The sequence below is a fragment of the Triticum dicoccoides genome, chromosome 6B (genome assembly GCF_002162155.2).
Source record: "Triticum dicoccoides isolate Atlit2015 ecotype Zavitan chromosome 6B, WEW_v2.0, whole genome shotgun sequence".
NCBI classification, from domain to species: domain Eukaryota; kingdom Viridiplantae; phylum Streptophyta; class Magnoliopsida; order Poales; family Poaceae; genus Triticum; species Triticum dicoccoides.
In genome coordinates, this window is record NC_041391.1 from 186,642,730 (window position 1) to 186,654,937 (window position 12,208).

At 47.0% G+C, this 12,208-nt stretch overlaps 1 pseudogene; it reads left to right on the plus strand.

Moving 5' to 3' along the window:
- The first annotated feature begins 2,266 nt into the window (after positions 1-2,266).
- Positions 2,267-6,022, plus strand: LOC119321023 (annotated as a pseudogene).
- The last annotated feature ends 6,186 nt before the right edge of the window (positions 6,023-12,208 follow it).

Sequence of the window (12,208 nt, forward strand, 5' to 3'; positions counted from 1 at the left end):
CTTACCATTGGCAATCAGGTGAAAGAATTGAGTGTTGGCGTCCCCTTGGACCACTTTGCGGACCTTAGCTCGCAAAGCCCACTTCAACTCTTCTTCGTGGAGAAGTTCTTTCAACCTCTTCTCTGCCTCAGCTTTAACCTGGAGCTCAGTAGGCAGCAAAATTGCGGATTCGGCTTTTATGTCCAGGGCCTGTATAAGAGAAAGGAGTCTATCCTTCTCAATCTTATACACCCCACTGAGGTGCTTAGCCCAACCCTGTAAGAAACTTCTCAAATGCCTAATTTTATTCTGCCAACACTCGACCGCCGTCCTACCTCCTACACCCTTAGCCCATTCCCTGGCAATGAGGTCTAAGAACCCCTCACGTTTGAACCAGGCCATCTCGAATGAGAAGGTGTTTTTGTTTCCCACATGGTTCGGCTCCCCGGTCCACGAACAATGGTGTGTGATCAGATATTCCCCGTGAGAGAGCTTGTACCGTAACAAGAGGGAACTTCTGTTCCCACTCCACGCTCGCTAGAACTCGATCAAGCTTTTCATATGTCAGGTTAGGCAAAGCATTAGCCCAGGTAAACTTTCTACCAGAAAGCTCTATCTCCCTCAGATCCAAGCTTTCAATAATGGTGTTGAACATAAACGACCACCTGCCGTCAAAGTTATCATTATTTTTCTCCTCTCTCCTCCTAATGATATTTAAATCACCCCCGACCAACATCGGAAGCTGCTCAGACCCACAGATTCGAACAAGGTCCGCCAGAAACTCCGGTTTAAGCTCGGGCTGTGCGGCGCCATAAACCGCCACTAAAGCCCAGTTGAAACCATCAACTTTAGACCTAACTCAAAACTTTACCGTGAAGTCGCCCATCACTACACTCCAGACTTCAAGGGAATCGCATCTCACACCCAGCAAGATACTTCCCGATCGTCCTCGCGGAGGTAGGCAATGCCAATCGAAATCAACACCACCCACAAGAGAGGAAAGAAACTGAGGCGTAAAATTATCTCTACCAGTTTCAGAGAGAGCAATGAAATCTAATCGATACTCCAGAGACGCTTCAGCGAGAAACCTTCGTTTAGCCAAGTCCTTCAGACCTCTGCTATTCCAAAAGATTCCTTTCATAAGTCATCATGAAATTTTTTTGCCGTACGAATCCTAGCACTCCTACGTACCGCGGACGCGGGATACACCTTCCGCTTCCACTTACGTTTGGGTTTACTATTGTCCACCATCCGGTCCTCATAACCGGGCTCTGGTGGTTGGTTCACTTCATCCTCTACACTAACTTCCTCCTCCTCGGAGTCAGTAGTGGATGGTGCAAGGTCCGCACAAAAATTATCAAGTACTCTCACCCCCAACGCATCAATCTCAGCATCATTCATAGGTCTCACCGCCGCTAGGTTTCGAATGGTTTCTAAAGCGCGTTCCGCTTCCAGATCAAGGAGATCATTGACCGAGTTGGAAATTTCAGCATTGGTATTCCCTAGCGAAACCCCTACTTGATTTGCATTATTTATAATCTCATCGGTAGAAAAATGCAAAATAGAATTGGACAAGTTGACTGACATACCGGTTGTGACCTCAATGTCACGAAGCTTGGCCGCCCTCATAGCGCACCTCTGCTGCATGTCATCAACCTCCGGGTGGTCTAGGAGACGAGAGCTCGTCCGTCTCCCCTCAGAGACCGGGTCGGGGATCCCGCCGAAGGCAATAACCTCCTCCCGAGTAGCGCCACTCGGAGGAAGCGGTGGCGGAGGTCTCCTATGATGAACGGACAGGAGGCCGGGGGATGTAGGTGCCGGCGCCGCCTGCCCGAGCACCTCCCCCGCCCCAACCCTCAAGCCTGAGGGCGTCGCCGTCCCGATAGCCGAAGGCGAGGGAAGGACCGGGGCCACCTGGCCCAGACGGTCCCCCTCACGGCCGAGTAGAGGGAGAGAAAATCGTGGCCACCTGCCCCGAACTCCCCCCCTAGGCAGAGCCACCGACTCAGCCGCCATCTGTCTGCACGCGACTGCATGGGGCCCTGGGAGGAAAGGAACCACCTGAGGCTCCCCGTTCCTTTCAGTGTTGCCTCTCATTACTAATAGGTTTGATATTTTCCTCACATGGCGACCCCAAGTCTGATGTCTTTATGAACATATACCCCGCCCAGCGATTGTGATAGCATTGAAATATATTCACGTTTTCTCCTACAATATCTTTGATCTATCATCTATGTGCACATTAGCTACTTCTGAAGGCAATACATAAAACATTCTGCCCGCTGCAATGGCGCTGCTCAAATTCTTCCATATTTCCGTTTTCCTGCTAGTATGCACAGCCAAGGCGACCAACCCGGAAGCAGAAGCACTACTCCGATGGAAGTCCACTTTGATTGGCGCCAACTTGCTGTCCTCTTGGTCGATCACCAACTCTACATGCTCTTGGTTCGGCGTCACCTGTGATGCTGCCGGACATGTTACCGAGCTCCAACTTCATAACACGGGGCTCCATGGTACGCTTCATGCCTTCTACTCTGCAGCGTTCCAGAACCTCACTCTGCTAGATCTTTACAACAATAACCTTGTTGGCGTCATCCCAACCAATATCTCCATGTTGATGTCCCTTGATGTTCTGGACTTGAGCTATAATGATCTTGCTGGTGCCATTCCCTACCAACTTAGTAAGCTTCCAATGATTGTTGAGTTAGATTTGGGAAATAACCACTTGACCAACCTGGAACATGCCAAGTTTTCACCTATGTTCACTTTGAAGTTGTTATCTCTAGCTAATAATGATCTCAATGGTACCTTCCCACAATTCATCCTCAACTGCTCCAGTCCTAGTATGAGGTCTCTAGATTTATCGGGCAACGCCTTCTCAGGGCCGTTACCAGATTCATTGCCTGAGATGGTTCCAAGATTGCGGTATCTGAATTTATCCTCTAATGGATTCTCTGGCTCCATACCTCGCTCACTCTCAAGGCTCCAAAAGCTCAAGTGGCTATATCTCAACTCAAATAATCTCACAGGCGGAATCCCCAGGGAGCTTGGGATGATAACTGGATTGAGAGTGCTTTCACTGTACAACAACTCACTTGGTGGGTCGATCCCAGCCTCCCTTAGGGAGCTTCAGTTGCTGCAACGGCTCAGCATTGGAAACACTAATTTGGTTTCTATTCTTCCGCCCGAGCTGGGGAATCTTACCAGTCTTGAACACATGTTATTGGAAGGGAATCATTTGTTTGGAAGCTTGCCACCATCTTATGGCAGACTGCGGAATTTGCAATATTTTGACATAGGGAACAACAGAATCAATGGTACCATTCCACAAGAGATTTCTACAAACTGGACCAAGATGAAGGTTTTTGATGTATCCAACAACTGGTTAACTGGAAGCATCCTCCCACAGATCAGCAAGTGGAAGGACCTTGTTTTTCTCGCCCTGTATGGCAACAATTTTATTGGCTCGATCCCAGTGGAGATGGGAAGCATGCGGAACTTGCAGCTATTGTCCTTGTACAAGAATCACATAACTGGAACAATACCGTCAGATATCGGTAATGCGACATCTTTGAAATTCCTTGACATCAGCTTCAACCATCTTGAGGGCGAGCTTCCTGCAGCCATCTCGTTGTTGGTAAATCTTGTTGTTCTTGACTTGTCTAGCAACAAGTTTACAGGTATCATTCCTAATCTTGATAGCAGGAAGTTGGCAGTTCTTAAGGTGGCTGAGAATAGCAGCTTCTTGGCAGAACCATTGTCTGCCTTTTGTCAATTAAAACATTTGCGACTCTTGGGTCTATCAAATAATAAGTTAATTGGACAGTTTCCTGGTTGCTTGTGGAACTTGAAAGATTTACAATCCTTGGATTTGTCAAGCAATGCTTTTTCTGGAGAAGTTCCAACCTCAACTTACTACAATACTTCACTAAGATTGCTGCGGTTGTCGAACAACAAGTTCACAGGTTGCTTTCCAGCAGTGATGAAGAACTTCAAAAGCCTTGTTATTTTAGATCTCGGGAACAATGAGATTCTGGTGCAATTCCTCCGTGGATAGGGGAAAGCAATCCTCTGCTGAGGATCCTTGGACTGCGATCAAATATCTTCTATGGAAGTATTCCTTGGCAGCTATCACAGCTCTCCCATCTGCAATTACTTGATCTGGCTGAAAATAAATTCGTAGGGACCATACCGGTAAGTTTTGCATATTTTCGTTCAATGAGACAGTCAGATATGATGCAGCCGGTTCTAACAATCAACATACGATCTACCACCTTTGGATATTTTTACAATGGCAGCATGGACATAGTTTGGAAAGGACAGGAGCATACATTTAAGGGAAGAGATGCATTTGTGACTGGTATTGATCTCTCCAGCAATTCTCTATCTGGTGAAATCCCTTTAGAGTTGACAAATCTTAGAGGCATCCAGTTTCTAAATATGTCAAGAAATGATCTATCTGGTGGTATCCCGAAGGACATTGGCAATCTGAAGTTGTTAGAATCCCTTGACATCTCGTGGAACAAACTATCAGGCCCTATTCCTCCTAGCATATCGAACTTGATATTCCTCAGCTCTCTTAGTCTCTCGAACAACCTTCTATCTGGAGAGATACCTACAGGCAATCAACTCCAAACATTGGATGATCCGTCAATTTATCGCAACAACCTGGGACTTTGTGGCTCTCTATTGAACATTTCATGTAAAAATGCTTCAGATGGGGGAACGGAACAACATGAAGAACTTGAAACCATTTGGATGTACTACTCGGTGATTGCTGGAACAGTTTTTGGTTTGTGGTTATGGTTTGGTACGTTATTTCTTTGGAAGCTGTGGCGATGTGCTTTCTTGAGTTGCATCGATGCCATGCAACAAAAGGTTATGAAGAAGATGATGCATATCTGGAAGTACAGAAAGCTGTCCAAGTATTGAATGTCTTAGTTGACTTGACATATTCTGTTTCAAGGTTCAAGACAAGTATGCCATGTATTGGCATGCGATTTCTATTATGCTAATTTTTTTTCTGAATAAGTTTGTTGTATAGCTTTGGTCAGTGGTAATGGTGCATGTCTCACTCATGTTTTCGTAAGCGTCTGTTGTAATAAATCTCACAATATTTGTAAAACCTATTGTGCTTTGGTAAGTGGTAATGGTGCATGTCTCGCTCATGTTTCTATATGAGTCTGTTGTAAATCTTATAATATTTGTAAATCCCCTTGTACTTCCTTTTGTTCAGAGTTGAAGAGCAGTTTAGTCAGATAGTGAACCTCCAGCAGGCATTGGAATTTATTCCTGATCCCAGTAATCCTCCGCACGAATCAATCTTCAAGGGGAGGCATCAGGCATGACTTTTGTAAAATTGTTCCCTGGAACAAGCAGTCCTACATCACTGGCGATGACAGTCCGTCCACGGAAACTGATGACTTCCTTCCAGTCATCTGTTTGTCTTACCTCAACATGCTGCTTCTTCCATCTCAACGCTACATGTTCCTATGGTGACATGGTGTGCGCATGAGGTTCCCTAGAAACCCAACCTTAAGTTGGGAACCTGAAGATATCTCTTTCCCCTTCCAATGGATTTTCTCCTATACCATACTATTCTAGGTTCTGTGGTTGAAGAAGATATAGGCATCATAGCCCATCCTTTCATCCTTTTATGTTCCAGTTACCACTAAGTTCTAGTGGCCAGACTTGGCTGTGAGTTGCTAAAAATGTGCAGCATTTTTGTTAGCATCGTATTACGGTTATTTGTGGATTTGGAAAGTGTCATTTTTTAGGGAAGGCAACAGTGTTGTTTTCATTCACTAAGAGTCAAAAGAATGCAAGGGTAAGGTGAGTACTATCAACTTCGCACCAAAAGATTGGGTCAATGTGCTCCCCGTTGAGCACGTGCGCCGCAGGTCGCCTCACTCACTGGAGATGCGTGAGGGCAGGTGCTCACCTCGTCGACGCTGTTGTCATCACCCGCAGGCAGTTGAGCGGTAGACACCATGAGGCCATGAAGGGGCAACAAACATGTGCACAATCCCATGCTTATAGATGAAAAATCCAGAAGGCAGATTACATTCATACAGAAAAGCTAAGCAAAATTCATAGTAATAAAACATTTTAAATGACTACATAAATAACATCAGCCTTAAATCTCCAGACGCTCACCCATGTTCTGTTGTTCATGCAAGCGATAATTACATGACGCATATCATGCCTGCTAGGTTTACATCAGGCAAATATTATGTGATGCAATATGCATATCATGGTTTCTAATTACATCCAGAATGCCACGGGATACTCAAGCATCGAATTAGTAACTTCTTGAGGCAAACTATAGTACCGAACCCGCCGGCTATTGCCAGTTGTCAGGTCTCCATTCCTGTCATACCTAAGTGAAAAGGTCGTCAACCGCAAAAAACGTTTCTGATCTTGCTCCTCATTCACCTCATTAGTAGAGTACTCATTCATCTCATCAGTCACCTCACCGACAGTCATCTCATCGAAATAAGTGTCATTCAACCCAGCGTCGAAGTCCTCATTCTTCTCATCAGATTCAGTTGGCTGGTTAGCTAAGTCAGCTTGCATGCAGATGACCTCCAGGAGGCAGAATTTGCTCTCACCACCCGTATAGACTAGGGTGGCACCTATGTGCCTCTCGTCTAGGAACTCGCCGAATAAGTTCTCTTTGCCGACCTTCAGGGCTGGGCACTGCTGATGGCTTGTGTCGGAGTTGGTAGACACCACATCACATGAGCAGATGTGGCCAATGGTGTCCAGCTGTGCGGAAAGCCCAACCCAGGCGTCCAACTCAGGATCGAAATAACCACGTCCAGTGAAGGGCAGCTGCCACATACCATGTTGCTTCCACTGAGGGTTCACAGGCTCCTCCAAGCCGATGGTGGCGGGATCGGTTGTGTTGATGCTGAAGGTGGTAGGGACGTCAAACGACCCGCTAACGAAGATGGTCCGCTCATCTGGGTGCACGGCATAGGAGGTGACAAGTTCATACTGAAAGATTGGCTTGGGGAGCTCCGACCACGCCCACACGAAGTTATAGAAGTAGGCATCATCACATGCCTGGTAGAGCATCCAGGAGGAGCTATCACCAAGGAAAAAGAGCCTGCCACCAACAGGAATGCAGATTGGGTTGACCACATCCAGCGACGTGTCCTGCCATGGTCCATTAATGAAGGTCCGTGCATGAATGTCAATTACGGCACCACAATGTAGACCCAAATTGTTCATCCCGTGTATGTGGTCCAAGGGTGGCATAGCCAAAATCATGTTGTCAAAAGCACCCATGATGGCTTTGGGCTCGCCACGACGTCCCTGCAAGCAAAACATGGCAGATGGTAGTCTATCCTCGCTGGTGTAGATGGCACCCCTCCGCCCGTCGCCAAATCTCAAGTCGATCTTTCGAATACTATATCCCCATGACCAGTCATCCAGGACAAGATAAAGGTGCTGCGGCTTCTCAATGGGCCACGTTTTAGCATGCTTTTTTTTCTTCCCCATTGAATTCTTGCGCTGAAACTGCATGCTTGACGGTTTTTATGTAGCCCTGCAATTCAAATTCGAGTATAATATAAATCAAAATCAGTTTGTCTTAATTGTATTCTACAATCCTACTCCTGGTGCAACTGGAACCGCTAATGAAATCGGACCGGGAACTCTCTTTATATCAAAGACGAAAAGTGCAGCCGGAATCGACAAATAGCCTAACTAAGATCCGACCAATCCATGGCAAAATAATAGTAAGGCATTCAGAATAATAATCAATCCATCCCAATAGCTGCAACTTAACAACAGATCTCATATCAGAATTTGAATCGAGCCAATAGAAGAAAAACAAAGTGGGAAGGAAGTCGCATGTACGCGAGAAGAGACATGTGTGGCGGCGGGCTCCTCACCTGACCGGCCCTTGGCTTGGCTTGGCTTGCTTCCTGTCCCTGTTGGCCCAGCCCAGCCCGGCACGCCGACGCGAGAGTACTTTCCGGCAAGACGGCGATGATGACGAAGGCGGCGAAGCGACGCTGGATGTTTCGGTTCCTTCCACAAGCTAGCTCGAGCAGTAGCAGTACGCGAGGCCGGCGTATTGCCAAAGGCTCTTTACAAGGGTGCAGGGTGCGGGGGTGATTGCTTTGAAACCTATACACGAACACATACACATGTTTGGAATCGGACATGGACACGCAAAGTCGTGTTTAATAACTCTAATAACAGCCAAAAATCACCGGAATCGATATCTACCGAACGTGCCATGTTTCTCCTCCTCGTCCCGGACGCCTTCTTTACCGTTGGTTTTTCAGCGCGAATCTTATAGCGGAGAAAGTCGCCACGTCACCACATACTCGTTCGGGACGCGAACGCCGACCCACGAGTCACTCCTCTGTCTTCTTCCCCCGCTCCTCTGTCTCACCCTTTTCCCCTCCCCCGACGGCCTTTAATCGGCGAGGCAAGCAGATCCCGGCGACTCCCGGCGAGGGTGGTGGCGCTAGATGCGCGGTGGGAGGCCCCCGGTTGGCGGTAGATGGCTGGCGAGGCGGGCAGTGGCGGGCGGAGGCCGCGGCGGTGGTGAACAGTAGTGGTCTAGTGGATCCGGCTGACGGCGAGGGAAGGCACGGCGGAGGAGGAAGGCGCGCACGGCTGCTGTTGGGGGTTCGAGCTCCGCCGCCACCAGGCCCCCCGTATGCTCCCACGGGACGGGCCTTGATTCTGCTACTCGCCCCCGCCGCCACGACGGGCGTCGAGGCCGCCTCCATTCGGTGCTCCTTGGCGACGACGAGCACCAGACCGGTCTTCGCGACGGCGAATGGTGGCCATGGTGAGCCTGCTGCTCGCTCCCTCCGCCGCGGCGGGCGTCGAGGCCGCCTCCATTCGGGCGCTCCTCGGCGACGGCGCGTGGTGGCCATGGTGAGCCTGCTGCTCGAGGCAGCTCGCGGGTTCGTCAGCTCCGGCGTGGAGGATGACTAGATGCTACTGTGGTGGTGAGCGCCCGCTCACCCCCTGGTCAACCTCCTGCGTCTGGGCGCCCTCCCGTGGGGGGAGGAGATGGCCGCCGCGGCGTGCAGTCGCGGCCTGCTCCTGCACAACCACCAGCACCAGTGGAGGAGCCGCGGTGGGGAGGTGTTCATCTACTCTTTTTCTTCGATGGTACACCTGTACTGACGTCTGATGATTTTTTCTTGGAGTTAATCTACCTGCTAGAATGCTGAGTACCATGAGCTTTTTGAACACGATTTGCCATGCTTGTGTATGAAACAGTCCCTAAAATTTGCTATGCTACACTAAAATCTGAGTAGCACACATTTTCGCCGTGATTTTTTAGTTACTGAATTTATCATGTGAGCAGTACAGAATTTTAGGAGTTTGGTCCTATAATACATGGCAATTTCTAAGCACAATGTTTAGTAAAACATCGCAATTTCTTATATTATTACAAATTCTCACACCATGACAACTTTATAAATTGTTAGTTCATTCACATGACACTATTTTTGATAGTTTTTGTACTAACATCATGGCCCATCTCAGATTATTGTTTCTAATGGTTATATGGCAAATGTAGGCTATTTTTTAGAAACTATGTGTCATATGGTCATAGGGCAATGAGGTGATCATTGCATTTTAGTAACCATCTGTCATCATTTCATCAACGCGGTGATTCACAAATGACAACTTTAGTTGGTTTTTGCCATGACAAGCTTAACATGTGTTCGTGCGTCATCTTTTTACAACGATTTTTCCATGAAAAGGAAAGTGGTTAACCATGGCAAATTTTGGTTCATAGATCATGGAAAGTTTCAGTTTCTCATTAATTAACCATGCCAACTTTTTTTTCATTTGATCTTGGTAAGTTTAAAAATTGACCATCGCAAGTTTAGTTTGTAGATCATGGCAATTTTTAGTTTCATGTATTTGCATGGCAACATTTCTTTTGGCAATATGATGGCAACTTTAAGTAAATGACAATGGCAAATTAAGTTTACGATTCATGGCAAATTTCATTAATTAAACATGGCAAAAAAAAATCTTTAGTAAATGACCATAGCAATTTTCAGTAAATGATGATGTTTTAGTAAATGACCATGGCAAATTAAGTTTACGATTCATGGCAATTCTTTACTTCTCTTTTTTTTTCATGACAAATTTACTTTTATTTGCCAAAACGATGGCAATTCTTAGGAAATAACCATGGCAAATTTAGTTGAAGAAACATGGCAAATTTGGTTAAAGAATAATGGAAAATTTATTTTTCGTAGATCATGGTAGTTTTTAATATTTGACCATGGCAACTTTAGTTCATAGATCATGGCAAATTTTTAAGTATGGCATTTTTTTTGTTTCTTTGTGCAACTTGTAAAAATTACTTTTTATGTGCGCATGGAAAATTTATCTTTATGCTCACGGCAAATTTTTCTTTATGCAGCACGACAATTTTTAGTGTACAGACCATGGCATTTTTCCTGCTACCACGACAATTTTTTTTTGAACAATTTTCAAAATGTAATACAAACCATGGCAATTTAATTTATGTAGCACGGCAATTTTCTTTTTCCATTGGACCACGGCAATTTCTTTGTTTTTGTAAAGCATAAAATTTTGCTAGTTACCATCTACTCCCTCCGTTCGGATTTAGTTGTCGCGACGGTGTATTTGCGAAAACCCCCTCCATCTATTTCCGACCGAACCCGCGGTCCTCGCGCTTGCTCTCTTCTCCGGCTGGCCGCCGCGGTCCGCTCGGTGCTCTTCTCCGGCTCGCCGCTGCGCTGCCGCCGCGCTCTCCCCCCTCCCCCCACCTTCTATAGCGTCGCCGCGCTCTCCTCCCCCACCTTCGGTGGCCTCGCCGCGCTCCTCTCCTCCTTCCCGCAGCGAACTTCGAAAAAGCTTGGACCTTTGAGTTCAAGCCGGCGACGGATTCCGTCGATGCGAGGCCGAAGGCGCCAGATCCAGACCACCACCAACACGACGCCGGCAACTGGACGCCACGGGGACGCCGGCGAGCTGCTGTCGTCCACCACGACGCGACGGTGGCGAGTTGGCGCTGTCAGGGACGGACCTGCGGGCAGGAGGAGAGGAAGGCAGCACCCGTCACCGCCGCCAAGCTCCTGGCGCCGGTGGCCGCGAGCTTCAGGGGATACCTCCTTCCCTGCATCCTCCTCTGCCGAGGCAGCCGGCGAGGCGCCCCTGCTCTGTCAGCTGGTGAGACATCCTGCTATATCCTTCTCCCTAATTCGTGCAATCACATCTGCATACTCCTCCAAAACAAGCATTGTTTGATACTCTGAATTGCCTGCCGCTGCTTAGTTTTTTGTTTTCTGAACTGCATTGTCAACTGGAGTATCTTGTCTGCAACCATTTCAATCTCTGAACAACTGGAGTATCTTGTCTGCAACCATTTCAATCTCTGAACAACTGGAGTATCTTGTCTGCAACCATTACAATGGTTATTGTGTATGTTTTCTGAACATGGCAACCATGAATGTGTGTGCGTGCGTGTGTGTTTGAGAGAGAGACTTAACTTTACTTGCTTAGGCAGAGCCAAACCACGAACGATTGCACAGGTTAAGACCGTAGTCCGTAGGAGTGTTGGCAGATGGGATTACCACTTACCAGCTGTCACTAGTTACAACTGTCAGCAGTGATATTTTTGCATCCCTCCCCATCAGAAATTTTCCACACAAAAGAATCTATTGCAGTGTTAACAGTGGCAACTCCATAAGTTACTTGAATTGCAGAGGAACCTTAGGCTAGAAAATAGAGCAGGTCTATGTGGAACACGATGCGATCTTAAGGAATAAATATCGTCTACGAAACAAGCACAGGACACTAAGAACAGTGCAATCTTCAGGCATCAACCCTGTCTATGGCTGTTCGAAGGGGTCAGCCACTGACAAATCATGGATATGCTTTTGGAGATGCTTCACAATATTGCGATGTCTATTCATGAATTCAAATTGAGCATCTCGAGAAGCTCCGTCTTCCACTTGTAGCAGCCTGTGTTGATAAGCCAGCGATACACTGTTGTAGGCACCATATATTTCATCAAATTCAATTTTGTTTAGCACTATATCTTGATTCAGTGAGACACTTGCAACTCACTGCACACACTTGACAATTTCCAGACTGAACCTGTCTGAACTCTGAATTTTTATCTTGTGGAACCATCAGAGATAGACTGAATTTTATTTTGTTTACCGTTTAATCCCCCAAGCCAAGTCTCTATGCAATCTTCAGC